Consider the following 11,501-nt stretch of genomic DNA (forward strand, 5'->3'; position numbering starts at 1 on the left):
TCATGACTTATGAAAACCGTTGGCTTGAACATCCTCCTTACTTTTGGGAACACACCGTGGCGACTTGTTCATGTCAGTAATTTCACTCTGTCATTGCACAGCATAAACAAGCAGCGTGGATGTGAAAGCTAACTGTCAGCGTGCCTGTGTGAGTGATGCGGGTGTCTGCAGCAGGTATGTGACGATGAGGGCAGCTGGGGAGACAGGAGACAAGTGACACAAACCCACAAAAATGTTCAGCTTTTCCTCATAAAAACTGTTCAATTGTCAGGATGATTGTTTAGAAATAGGAGGCTTATTTCAATGTTACCTTTGTTCTGGATTGAAAATGACAGATGAGCTTATGACTTTGAGACGACCTATTCTACTTAGTAAGAGCTAATATGACCTGGCTGCATAACCTTTAACCTAAACTTTGTTGATACACCTTGTGTTTTAAACGCAGGACGCCCTTGGATTAGCTGCTTTCCAAAAGCTAGCCAATAGCGTGTCAAGGATTGCACGCAAGTGTTTCAACTTCCCACAGCGCATTCTCTTACGAGAATCCACAAAAAGGCAGGTTTTCCACTAATATTTTATGAATAAGTAAGGGTTTATTCACATCACAGTCATTCAATCCGCTTTCATCAAGTTCTGGTTCATTAGCCTTGGCAGTCTGGTTCGGTTGGGGAGGTGTGAATGCACAATCAAACTTTTATGTGGACCAGAGAAGCAGAAAACCTTAGTCTCACTTTGGCTAAATAGAACCAAAACAAACGGACGGGTCTAGTGCAAACGGGAGAGATGACTCAGGGTCTTCCACCAAAGCCCAATGACAAATCCTCCAACCATTTGACGCCACTCCAGTTTTGGCTCAGCGTCTTGATCAGAGAATTTCATGTCATGTCCTTCAGCGGTTCTTGGTGCAGCGCCACCACAGGTGACGAGGGGAACAGGCTTCATAAAATGTTTGGTTCTTTTGACAGTGCAGAGAACCGCAGCAGCTGAAAATGGACTATCAGACATGGAAACACCCCAAGAAACACTTGTGAAGGAACCAAGAATTGGTGGAGGTCCAGTGTTCTGTTTTCCCATTTAAGGTATAATACCCTTATGTGGGTCTGAAAGTGTTTTATTGAAAATGCTTCAAAATGTTTTTCCTTTGTAGTCACGAAAACGCTTGGTTACTGAGAAAACATGGCACCAAAATCTTTCTTAATCATCTTCCATGTTTACCTGTTATACAGTAAATGTTTCACATTTTTTATGCAAGCATCACTTGTCTCCTCTTGCTCCTCTGGCTAACCCTCATCCTCACACAGTCATGGCAGACAGGTGTGGCAGATACCCTCATCACTTGCACTTTACCTTTGTGTGTCCGACGTGTTGGCAGGTACGCTGGAATCAAATCTTTGATCTACTCCTGCAGACGCTTGGCCCATATTTCTTTTAAGCTCACCCTGCGCCGCTGTCTGTGTGAGTCACCGATGTTTGAAAGCCACCGACGGTTACCACGTTTGGTTCCTGCTCTCCGATTCTCTTTGTGTTTTCATCACGGCGCGGCTGCTCCGTGATGCAGTTTCACATTCGCTGCTTTATCTTAAAAAAACAAGGGAGCCTGCATCATTGCAAAAGTGTTGTAATGGAATCTGATCTTGTGATCTTGAACAGATTGGGGAGATGAGCCGGATGATGGACTGACACACCAACACCTTACGCATCAACGCTGTCACTCTCTGACAGTGGATCCTTCCCCACTGATCAGAGACAGTTTCACAACCAATCCTCAGTCCTCACCCATTCTATGCACTTTTGCTCAATTCTCATCTCCCTTTAGTGTTTCATCTGGGCTTACTCCATTTCACTTGGATTCCTCTTGTAGAATTTCTGCTGGGTCAATCGATCAAGTGGCGTGAGAAGATTTCTGCAGTGTTTCAGACTTGTAGTCTGCCTGTAGTTTTAGCAATGGAGCTGAGGAAGTGAAGGAAACCGTTCAGTGTTGATCACGCTTCCAAATATTAAATTAACATTAACAGTTGCCTCATTTGACTCGACACTTCTCTCTCTCTGTAGTGGAGGATGGTTACTTTTAACCCTAAAAGGAGAGATAAATTAAAGTATGTAAAATCATATTCAGTTCTTGCTCCTAGTCATTTTAAACCTCATTGACCCAAATCAGACCAGCTTCTCTATACTCTTATTATTACTCTGAGTAATAAGAAAGAATCGACTCGAAGCAGCGATAATCTCCAGAGCAGTTTTACAACAGCGTTCCTTAAACTAAACCCAGGACAATGGAAATGTCCTGGGTTTAGAATGGAAAAATGTAACAAAAATAGCTTAATGTCAGGGAAATGTCAAGTCTGGCTGGAATGCCAGAGACCCCTGCTCTCTCTTCCTGGCCAGGATCACAAAGACTCCCAGGTCTGATGAACAAACTGTCTCCTCATAACATAAAGGTTACAGAAGCTCTTTCTGTCACTGGGATTGTTAGATTTAAGGAAATGTGCTTCGCTCACATAAACACCAGAGTTCAACTCTCTACATGAGGAGGCTGTTGCTTCTTCTACTCTCACTAAAATCTGCTGGACAACATCCAAACTTCTGAGCCCTTGATATTAAAATGTTTAAAGCTTAATATCAAACAGTTTTCTGTCCATGATTTGTGGAGAAAACAATCTTAACCTGAACCAGATGAGTAGGGTGAAGATGTACCACCCTACATCTCCACCTTAGAGATAGAGTGGAGATGCTAACTTGCGTTGATCAAGTTAGCTTCTAACAGTTGCCTTGAATGGTCTATGCTAGTATGTTAGCTAATATAGACATTTCTGCTAAAGAGACAGAGCTAGCAGGTATTACTGTAGTTTCATCGTGGTTTCTGATGAAAACCATCAGAAAACATGATAGTTTATGAATTTGAGTTCACCATTTGAGTTCACCAACTCAAATTCAAGAATTTGTGAACTCTTGAATTCACAAACTCAAATGAGTTTGTGAATTCAAACTCACAAACTCATTTTTAGGACTTTTGCGAAGGAAATTTAAGACCTGCATCACCCAAATCTCAGCTGTATATCCCACCATATTAACAACTTTGTTGAACATTCTTCAAAAGGTCAGACAGTTGCTTGACCACAGTGTGAAGCAACTGTGCGCTAATCACAGTGGCGACCATTTCCTGTGGAGTTTTAGCCACGCCAGGGAGCAAAACTGTGACATGTCTGGGGCGCAGGACGCAAGTCGCCTCTTATGAGTCGGTAATAGAAGTGAGCCAACGGTAAAGTCGAATGTAATCCAGCCGACTGTCGATACGTTTTCACTTACCCTGGATGAACACAAGAAACTGGCAAGGTCAGAGTGTTTGCCCAGAGTTACCAATTGCCTCAACCACTTCCTGTCACAGAACGAAATGAAGATGTCAGAAATAAACATCCAATTTAATTCATATTTAAATAAAAATCCCCAGAAGAACCAAAGTGCTGTACAGAATACATAAAAATATTTGAAGCACAACATAAATGCCACTATAAGGACACAAAAACAACAAAGTTGCCTGCGGCAGACAGCGAGCCGCAAACATCTTTCCCATCTTTGCATCTGATATCAAATATACAAGATTAAAAGGTCCCGCCATGACAAAATGTAAGATATATTCAAGTTACATCTTGTTTTAAGAAATTAGTACATTTTAAAGACTTAATTTTAGATAAACGAATTTAAACCTTTTCAGTGCTTGAAAGGATGCACCGATATCATGGCAAGCTGCATAGCTGCCTCAGCAGATCAAACGTTTCCCATCATCTTTGAGGAATTTTGAATGATTCTGCAATCACGGCTCGGCTTTTTTGTTTGTCACCACACCGCCTCACATTCCTCTCCGTCCCTCAGCAGCAGGCGGAAGTGACGGGCAGATAAGAGCACATTTTTCACCCTGCCACCCTGCCAAGCAGCAAGAGGAAAGGAAGCGAGGGCCAAAGGTTACCTTCAGATTGACTCCATTTCTCCATCAGACAAATATTTACTCAAGATCCGCTTTTTTTTTTTTTTTCCCCACCTCACTGTAAACCTGTGATTGGTCCAATATCAGTCTGCGCACATTTTGACATCCTTGTGGCATTTCCTTTTAACCTTAACCCTCCGAAATGAGCACACAATGCTCCGGCCATGTTTTTTCCTCCTGTTGTTTCTCTAAGCACCTTCTATCTATCACGTTTCCACCGCAGCGCTGATGTAAAAAAAAAATTCCTCGACCAGACTTTCCATCCAGCATTAACTAAACAATTGCACTCCTTCCTGTTTTTAAATTTGGTCGCCTGGTCCCCAATCTGAAACCATTTATGGCAAATAATACGTAAAACAAATACGCCGATGCAACTTTGATTTTATTTTGGGAGCAGATACGCCTTTGAACATCCAGGAAGAATAACACCTTAGCTAGCCTGCTGCAGCATGAGGCAGCACTGAAAATAAACTCCTACCTTAATAACATAACATTGTTTATATGAGCATATTTGACACTAATAGATCATTAGAAGTCAGATGTTTCCAATCATTTGAAATTTGAATTAAATTTGGAGCCTTTGTAATAGAAACCTGTAATACAGGTTGCATTTTGATAAGAATGTATGTAAAATAGCATGTAAATCTGGCAAAAAGATTTTGTCTAATCACAATCACAATTTAATTATGAGTTATTTGACAGGTGTTTTTAACACATATATGTGGAAATACAAGTCTTTGTAAAAGTATTCAGACCCCTTGAAGCTTTAACACATTTTGATGCGTTAAAACCACGAAATTCAATCTGTGCTGGTGAAATATTATGTGACAGACCAACACAACAGCTTACATAGACAGTGTACAAATGAAAATCTGAAAAGTGGAGCATGCAAAAATTCAGTGTGAGCACCTTCGCTCTGAGCGTTGGTCATTTAAACTCAGCAGACGTCCTGCTTGATCTGTGAAGAGGAAAGTTGGACAAAATTGGTAAAAAAAATACAGAAGAAAAACATTTTGTCGGACCTTGTTGTGTCTGAGCCGACACTTCTAACACGTTGATTTGAATTCCTTCATTTCTCCCACTTGTTCCGATGTCAGATGCTCTCTTTGTATCAGGTTCACCAGCCTGAGGCTCTGAAGATCACAACACCTTCTGCAGCCGACAACGGGAAGGAACATCTGGGAGGTTTGAACGACTTTAACTCCTTAGGCCATGTGGACACACATTTCAATATCTGTGTATGTGGGAATGGAAGAGTGTGTGTGTCAGTGGAGTTTTACTGTAGAATGTGCTTGGTGGTGTGTGTGTGGGCTGCAGAGAGCTGATCCTGCAGTCTGTTGCGTATCTCTCTACGAAGGTCAAACAGTGTTGCTCACCGTGGAGACGCTGCTATGACCTCACCTTCCTGCGGGGGGTGCTGACAGCCCTTCTTTTCATCCCCCTATCATGCAAAACTTCTGCTGCCGCTCACCTCTTCCTCTGGCGAACCGGTTCCATCTCGTTCCACTTCTGTCATCTGTGGAATGAGGAAAAACAAACAAGGCTCCCCGCAGACTGACGCAGCCCCTCTCGGCCGCTGCATACTCCCGATTTTCCAAAGAAATCATTGTATTTGTCAAAAAATAAAAGGCAACCACCTTTTAAAAATCCTTGTTTGACCACAATCCAAACCCTAATTCAGTACAGAGTACCAAAAACATTTTACTCAAGTAAGAGTATCACTACTTCAACATATTTTTACTCAAGTTAAAAGACTAATTTAAGTCTTTTAATTAGAATATAAATATAAATAGATTTATATTTATATTCATATTTTATACTGTATTTTATTTTTATTCTGGAGTAACCTCACAACATTGAAAGCTCAAAACATTGTCCTGAGCCGTATGCAACGAAATTTCGTTCTGTATACACCCTGTGCATGCAAAATGACAATAAAGTCAGTTTAAGTCTAAGAGTAAAAAAAGTATTTGGTAAAAAGTCTACCCAAGTACTGAGTAACTGATCAAATGATCAATCATTTAATATTTAAAAATTACATCATCAGACGGACCAAAATGTAAAGGTCAGTGGAAATTTTCATACTTTAAGAACGAAAATCCAATGATTCACGATTCATGTAAGTGACAAAAAATAAAATCAGGCAAAATAAAAACTTTTCCAAATCAGTTTCTTTCAATAAAAAAAAAACAACTTATGAAGTTTAACATAAAGCTGCAGGTGTGTGTTTGTGTCTGGTGAATTTCTGGTTAAAACATGTTTGTTTTTCATTCAGTGGGTAGAAAATCCAGAAATTTTACTCAAGTCAGAGTAGAGATACTTTATGATAAAATGACTCAAGTAAAAGTAAAGAGTACAGTAGAGTAAAAAATTATCCTAAAGGTACTTCTTTCTCAAAAAAGTTACTCAAGTAAATGTAACTAGTTACTACCCAACTCTGCATATATGACTAATTTAAACATAACTACAGATTAAAGAGATAAAAGAAAATGACAGAAGATGATAAACATGTTATCTTGTAGAGATGTGGTCATTGTGAGCTTAGAAATATTCTCATCCTGCCGTTGTTATTTTGAGTCTCCAGTCTGAATAACATTCCATGAGGAGACGGCAGCTTCACTTTGGTGACTGGAATGCTGTGTGTCACCGTGATGGAGCGGGGTGTGGGGGTTTCAGGTGGAGTCTCGGCCAAGTTGTATAACAACAGTCAAGTTCACAGATGTGGGAGGAGACTGTGGGATATATAAGCAGACACTCCTGGCTGCAGCTGAACAGAAAGCACCTGCTGCTGCTGCTGCACAGAGTTCAGAGGCAAAACCTGTCCACTGACTTGAACGTGTCGCTTCCATCCAACTCCACAAAGAACCACAATGGGCCGCTTCAGGAGCAAGATGCTGGGTTTATTCATTATCTGCATGTCTCTACAAGATGGTAAGTTGTTTTTTATTATTATTATTATTATTATTATTATTATTATTATTATTATTATTATTATTATTATTATTATTATTATTATTTTTATTACTATTTTGTTTGTAGTATTGAAAAGCTTGTTAAAGATTTCTGGACTGAGTAAAGTTCTAAAACCTGGAAGTTTTTTATTTATTTATTTATTTTAACGATGGATTAAAAGTAAAGATGCTGCTGTTTTATTTGACCGGACTTTGACCACTTAGCAGAGAGCATAAATAGAACGAGTGCGGACGCCCATGGAACACTTGACCTCGATAAGAAACACACCTTTTATTAGAGATTAAACACGATATCAGCGTAGCACTGCTGATCCGGGCACTTCTGGTCAAGATAGTGTATCTTCTTAATTGGAATAAGTTAAATAACTGATAATATTTGTACAGCAATAGGTCCACATTGCACACATTATAAGTCTCTTTATGTGCATGTGATTAGTTCTGAATGTATAGTCTAACGCTGTCTGATCTCTGGTACCTACCAGGCTGTGGACTCCCTTTATCAGACCAGCAGGAAGCGCTCGTCTCAGAGCCACATCCGCGCCACATCAGGACCAAGCGCTGCTCCTGTAGCAACTGGGAAGACAGAGAGTGCATCTACTTCTGCCACCTGGACATCATCTGGGTCAACACACCAAGGTGAGGTTCCACACAGCTTCAGACAGAGATGCTGCTGGTTGGGTTTTGTGTGTGAAAAGCCGAATGTCTAATTCTAGCTCAGAGATGCTTTGATAAGCTACCTCCATCTAAAAATGTTTCATTTGTCCCTGACAGCAAACTCCTTCCTTATGGCATGGGAAGTTCTGCGTCTCGCCGTCGCCGGTCAGCCAGCCGATGTGAATGCCACGATCCTGCAGATAAAACCTGCCATGGCTTTTGCCACAAAAGGTGAGCAATGCCTTTTTTTCAGTATACCTGTATACCTACCTGGCAGGAAACTCAGTCTTTTCCCCCTCATGACTTAATCTGGGTTTGCAAGATAGTATCAGAGTAGCTTCTATGACTTCCTTGGTCTTAAGTGATACATCGAGAAAGCAAGTTGACAAGGCTCAACGATTGGACGTGTGATAGTGGCCCCGCCACCATCACACGGTATGACGGTGATGGCAGATAGCAAAACCTGCATTTCTCCGGAGTGACTATGGTTTATTAAAAACGCAGCTATTTTTAGGAAAGTTTACATGTCTGTTGTGGCTCAACAGAGTTTGTGTTGCGTCTTCGGCATGTTGTGGTCACAAAAGCACCGCAGTGGATTACTCATTATTTCTTGATGTTGTCCTTGAAGATGTTTTGTAAGGCACATCCTGCTTTTCAGCCATAAAAATATTTACATTAGGAATCCCTAGGAATTGCCAACTTGGTCCTGAACAGTTGCGCCCACAGTGGGGTCAGGTTTTAGATCTCTTTTTTTAAGGTGCCATAATGTGAGATCAAGTTGTAAAGCATCAATATTTGTGGTTTAGTTTCAGTCCTAATTTTAACAGCAGCCTGTTTCTCTCCACAGTCCTGAGGATGGCAGGACGGAGGTCTTGCAAAAAGTTACTGGCAGAAACAACCGCAGCCTTCTTACAGCTTTAAGGTAAATGGCAAAACTCACATTTTTGTTGGGTTTTTGTGGTTATTTCTGATCAACAACAAGGAGTTTCTAACCAGGACTCTTGTTTCATCCCTCAGATCTGTGGTCAAGCTCAACATGGCAACTGCAAAAGGTATTCGGTCTTCGAACTCTTCAGGAGCCAAGAAGACCAAAACAAGAAGGTAAAGAAGTGAAGATCCGAAGAACTCTCTGACTTAATGGATCCTACTTCCCAGTGGGGTACCAGAGACCCTGTGAGACTCCTCCAAACTCTTACTGACTCCGGAGCTCAAAGGGATTCCCCATCATGTGGAAGCAGGAGTGGAGACATGAAAGCGAAAGGGGGAAAATGAAGACATGTTTCAAAATTTGGGAGACTCCAGAGTTCTAAATGAGGAACCCTAAATGGAGGAACAAGCGTATGTGAAGATGTTGTCTTTTTCTCCTCCTTGGACAACAATGGGCCAAATCACAGTTTATATGTAATAATTGGTCTCCCTCAATCAGAGATACCAAAATGTTGACATTACTGAAGGGTCAAATATTCAAGAAAGGTCAAAAGTACCAACAGGGACTGGGAATTTGGGCTCAGTGGGTGAAACACCAACATTGGTTCTCTGGATAGACCTTGAAATTGAGAACTGTGTCATTTATATCCTAGAGTCACCTAGATTTGCTCTACATATATATCTATGTATATTTCATCTGCATTATTTCACACATCCCTGCAGACCCGTGCTTCCAAACTCCTCTGTATCAGAGCTGGAATCTGCTGTCCTGCTTGACCTTTAGGACAAACCTGCAAATGTGTTTTGAAATGATGAAATGTTGAAACCGGCAGCTAGCTCAGGCCTGGCCCACACCAGTCCCAATGAGTATCCATCTATTCCTCTGTAATTTGTTAGAGGAACAGTAGTTGGCGCTGCAGGCTGACTGAAGCCAGCAGTCTGTGACTGAATGTGGATTCGCTCTGTTTTAATCACTGCAAAGCAGAAAACATCTCAGCACTGAATGTCAAGTTCAGTTTACAAGCTTTTTTTAATACGAACACAGTAATTGTAAATAGAAGAATTTATTTATTGCCTAACTTATTGAGAAATGTATTTATATTTCTATAACTGATGTCAAGAATTGTGTATGAGAATAAAAGAAAAATGTTGAAACTGTTCATCTTGATTTTTTTATTTATTTATTGTTTTGATGGATGGATGTGAGAGAACACATTTAGCAGACCTACATGTTGCTGTTTTGTTTTTGTTTTTTTTACTTTTATTACATGAAGTCAAAGCAGGTTTTTATCATAAGAGCATATTCAGAGCTCACTCTGACTGGCTAACACTGAGACTTTGGAGCAGGTTTTTATTTCTGCTGTCCTGCTTTTCTGGTTTTCATGAGAAACATCTGTCCATCATCCAGCTGTTACAAAACTCCGCAGCTCGTGTGCTAACAGAGACCAGAAGTCTCAGGATAGTTTTTAAGATTACTTTAGTGGTTTATAAATGTCCTATTGGTTTTGTGATGTACTGCAGACCCTGAGGGCCTCTGGTACTGGTCTACCAACCAGCACCTCCAGGATGTTGCAATGTTTTATTTTTTTTGTTATTGTTGTGGCCTAAAATTGCAGATTTCGCTCAGCCTTTTTGAAAAAACTTGCAATTTTTTAAAGATTTATTTTTCCCATAAAGTGGTCTTACAAGAGAGTTGAAATTGCTTCACACGACCTTCCTAAAAAGGCATGGCAATATAATTCATATTTCAAGTGCAAATAACATTTTCAATACCTTCTTGAAGTGGCTTCTAAAAACAAAACAAATCATGTCTTGAGGAGAGGTCAAAGTGCAAAAGAAGAATCGCATATTGGTCATTCGTGTTAACATGAACTGTTTCTAAACATGTTATTTGTAAAAATAAATAAATAAAAATTTTTTTACTGCTTTGCATCACACATGCTGGGAAGATGGGAGTTCTCCTTCCTGCTACCTCAGAATATATGACGATATGAAAATGAAAGTAAAACAAACAGCAAATAAAAGAGGTTTAAAAAAACACGTAAAAATGTTTGAACTGGTCTTGATCAGAGGAACACATTTTCAACATCTCTGGTTTAGACTCTACATCAATCTGGCTGTTTTGGTCAATAAAACTTGTTTTACATGCACTGCATGTAGCGCGATGCTCCATCTCCTGGTTGTTTGTGAAAAGAAGGCGTGCACACGAATCATACCAGAACTTTGGACCAAAGGAACTAAATGGAAGAATTAACCCAGCAAGCTGTGGTGTGTCAACAACTTGCAAGGGTGCAGCCAACGGTTTAACTTCCTCGTTGCTTAGAAAGAAATAATGTGACGTTAAGGTGCCAGGATTCTGAGGCCAAGTGGGATTAAGTAAGAAATGATAAGAGTTTGACTTTTAGGATAAGATGGACTTGAATGGATTAACAATGAGAAAGACAACTCAAAATCCAGTAGTAGGTTCAGGGCCAAGACTTGTAAATGTAGAGTCTTTGAAAACCCTTCTGTTTGCAAATGACTGTCCAAGAAATTCTGGTATCTTTTAAAGCCTTCTCTGCAGATTGACAGTACAAAAGTAGGTGTGTCTGCTTAGCATTTAACTAGTGAGGGGGCGCACTTTCAGCCTGCTGAGAGCCGAAGGGAGCAGAGTAAAACCCAGCGTGTTATTACCGCGCACAGCATCTCTTTGTGTGTTACAGTCGCTTGTTGATCCGTGGTAAAAAAAAGAAAAAAAAGAATGAAAAGTCTGCCTGTGAGGCGATGTTTACTTAAGATAGGCTGTTCTTGGAGGGCAAATGTGCTCAGGAGTTGTTTATTACAGAGGATGTTGAGTGACTTTTTTTTTTTCTCCAAAATTATCTGCAGGACATCCTGGACTCATGGGTCAAGTCTGTGAGACTTACAGATAATTGACTGGCTGAGGAACTGGCTGGATTTAAAGTCACACACAGGATCGTTTTGTT

General features: G+C 40.4%; 1 pseudogene; it reads left to right on the plus strand.

Moving 5' to 3' along the window:
• The first annotated feature begins 6,701 nt into the window (after nt 1-6,701).
• LOC111610412 lies at nt 6,702-9,681 on the plus strand (annotated as a pseudogene).
• Nucleotides 9,682-11,501: the final 1,820 nt, after the last annotated feature.

This window comes from Xiphophorus maculatus, chromosome 13, assembly GCF_002775205.1.
Source record: "Xiphophorus maculatus strain JP 163 A chromosome 13, X_maculatus-5.0-male, whole genome shotgun sequence".
NCBI classification, from domain to species: Eukaryota; Metazoa; Chordata; class Actinopteri; order Cyprinodontiformes; family Poeciliidae; genus Xiphophorus; species Xiphophorus maculatus.